The sequence below is a fragment of the Bison bison genome, unplaced genomic scaffold, assembly GCF_000754665.1.
Source record: "Bison bison bison isolate TAMUID 2011002044 unplaced genomic scaffold, Bison_UMD1.0 scf7180017864148, whole genome shotgun sequence".
NCBI lineage: Eukaryota > Metazoa > Chordata > Mammalia > Artiodactyla > Bovidae > Bison > Bison bison.
Genome location: NW_011494720.1, coordinates 6,740,759 through 6,744,194, shown reverse-complemented (window position 1 = coordinate 6,744,194; position 3,436 = coordinate 6,740,759).

Here is a 3,436-nt window from a genome sequence, read left to right as displayed (position 1 = left end):
CCCCACCCTCTGGCTCCAGGAAGATGGTGCCAAGGAAACCCAGCTCCCCCGGGGGGCCTCCTTCCTAAAGACGATGGAAGAAGTGGTAGACGGGCAAGGCGCCTGCCTTCTCAGGGGTGCGCGCTGGACGTCCCCCGCTACAGCCATGCTGGCCCCAGGACCACCCTCCCCAGATGCCGGCCCCCACCAGGGAGTCGGCTGCCTGAACCCTCCTCCCTGCTTCTCCTATCCACTCCCCTCCCCCGGCCCACCGCCTACTCTCACCTGAGAGCCTGGTGCTAGCCTACACGTGGAGGCATCTTCGGTTTTGAATCCTTTTGAGCCTGCCCGGAACATCCTGTTGGCCTCCAGCACAGCCTTCGGGTTTCATGCCCACACACTCACCACGTCAGGGCATTCCCAAATCACACTTTTTCCTTCCTAAAAGACCCCAGGCTGAACCCTGATTGGTCCAAGGTCAAGGGCATGTTAACATCCCTGGCAGTGATTGGTTAGGAGGGGCACGTGACCCAGCCTGGGCGGGTTTCCTGGCTCCTAATGCAGGGACCCTGGGAGAGAGCCCCCCATCTCCAGAGACTGTGACTGGACGTTGCAACTAAGGAGAGCAGAGCCCCGACGGGACAAACCTGGTGCCCCCCACCACCACCTTCAAACAGCAGGTGTGAAGTAACACCCCAGCCAATCGTCTCCTCCAGTTTCTGTTCGGCTCTTCTGGAAGGGGCCGGATTCCCCACATGAATGCCAAACACCTGTGCCTTTTCCAGGAGTCAAGTCCTGTTTGGGTTTTGCTTCGTCTCACCTGGGCATTTCCCGCCCCTCCTCACTGACAAGCCTTTTGCTTGACCTTCTATAGAGACCAGCTCTTAGGAAGACTCAGAGCTGTTTACTCGCCCACCCCAGTCCCTGCCACCGCTCAGGAGAGCCAGAGTGTGAAGAGACGGCCATTTCCTGAACCCCTGCCCTGTGTTAGGCCAGGGCTCACACATCCACGCATCCGAGAAGGCCAGGGCATCCTCTTCTCCAGAACGGTTATTATCCTGATTTTACGTACTTGGCACTGAAGCTGGGAGAGGTTAAGTGGCTTGCCGGAGATCACGGAGCTGGCAGTTGATGGAAACAGAAATTGAGCCCTTAGTAGACGGGTTCTTGGACGAGGGCCTCTCCACGTGCCTGCCTCCCTGCCCACCCTCAGCCCTCACCCTGACCTGGTGTCTTAGCAGAGGAGGGGAGCTTGGGGGCCCCCACCACGTGGAGGGAGAGGGTGTGCCCTGTCAGGTGGCTTCAGTCCTGTCCAATTCTTTGCAACCTCACAGACTGCAGCCCACCAGGCGAATCTGTCCACAGGATTCTCCAGGAGGAATACTGGAGTGGGTTGCCATGTCCTTCTCCAGGGGATCTTCCGAACCCGGGGATGGAACCTGCGTCTCTTCCATCTCCTGCACTGGCAGGCGGGTTTATCCCTAGCACCAGCTGGGAAGGAACGGGAGGGCATGTCAAGCATCATTAACACACTCAGCGTGTCACAACCACCGTGTGTCCTCAGTGACGTCACAGTGAGCGAGGTGTGCCTGCCTCTCTGGCTCTGGCTGGCCCGTGTGACTCGCTTCAGTTACTGGCACCTGGAGAGGGTGGCATGATGGTTCCTTGGAGACCCTGTCTGTTCCCATTTGATTACTCGTGCTTTTGCCATCACTGTGAGAAAACGCTTAACTGGAGTAGCTGGCACCCCTTGAGCCTGGGCCAGGCGTGCACACCAGAGCAGAAGCGTCCAGCTGATCCCCAGATCTGCAGGGAGAAGATGCGGCTCCCAGCTTCGTCAGGCCTAGAGCAGATGCGGACGCCCCCCCAGCTGTCCTGTAAATCTTGGCACGCGTCCCTGATGTACTGGGTTGTTGGCTACGTGTGCCGGGGTGAGGGTCTTACGTGTTATGTTTTCACCTATGCCTTCATAACTTGTGCTGCTTTGCCGCATCTGTGATCAAAGTGTTTTGGCCTCAGAGTGCTACTTCTGGACTATCTTGTGGGTAAGGCACCTACTAGAGGACCTCATGGGCTTCCCAGGTGGCTCAACTGGCAAAGAATCCGCCTGCCAATGCAGGAGACGAGGGTACGATCCCTGGGTCAGGAAGATCCACAGGAGCGGAAAATGGCAACCCACTCCAGTCTTCTTGCCTGGAGAATCCCCATGGACAGAGGAGTTTGGTGGGCTACAGTCCATCGGGTCACAAAGGGTCAGACACAACTTACCGACTAAACAACATCAAAGAGGACCTGATACACAGCCTGTAAATGCAGAGATGATGACAGTGGTGGGCGTGGTGATGGTTTTAGGGGCGGGCAGTTATGTGAGGCACTAGGTAGAACCCTGGCTGCTCAGGGCCACCCCTGAACTCCGTATTCCTATCCGCAGAAGGCGAACTTCTTTCCAGAAAGAGCATGGTGCTACAGACAGCCTCAGGCTTTCAACCCACACAGCACCTCCTTATCTCAGTCCCGTCACCCAGCACCTGGTCCAGACCTGGGTGGCCCTCTCTAATAGTATGTACCTGCTCCTGGCATTTTGGCTGATAAACACAGAAGAAAATTCTTCCAAAAAAATTTTAATGAGCTGATTATAGAAAATAAATGGTCATCAATTAAGAAATCACAGAGAAATGAGGACTGACAGAAGCTGAAGTGATGGACTTGTTCATCTTGTTATTTCCAGCGGGAGGCCACGACCTGACAAATAATGAGGTGACACCAGGGAAAAAGAAAGCTGCCATCCCCTGTGACCCCCAGGTGTTCTGGGGGTGGGTTCAGGCCTCTCCCTTCTGTGGCCATGGGGTTGCCTGGGGTTTTAGGCCTGGGTTGGGGGTGCTGCTGCTGTCACTAGAAGGGGGAGTGGGCCACCAAGAGGAACAGGTGAGAACCGGATACGCTCACTCACTTCACCAAGCGTCATGCCCCCAGGGGAGAGGGTGTCCGTCCTCATGAAGGTTACATTCAAGTGGGAAAGACAGACCCCCACAAATAAATGACCGCAGGTACAAACAAAGGTAGGCACTGTGTTCCTAGGCGGGGGTCAGCCCCCCTCCAGCAGTGAAGCCGAAAGAGTGTAGGGACTGGGAGTGGCAGGTCTGGAAGTGGCCACAGGCCTTTGGCTCACATTCTAGAACCTCCGTGGCCACGCCTCCCTGCCAGAGAGCCTGGGAAAGTGCAGTCTGGTCGTTGGGCCGGGAGAGACTCACTCTGACTGGCCAGTGGCCCCTGTCATTCAGTGCAACGCGAGGAAGGGCTGCAAACCTGTGAGGATCCAAGATGCGATTTTAGACGCTGGAAAGGTCGTCGTGTGAGAGGGAGGAGGATAGGCTTTGTTCTGACCTCAGGGGGTAGAAGCAGGGCTGTGGGTGAGCAGAAGCTCTCAGGGAGGCAGCAAGGGTGAGCAGCCATCTGG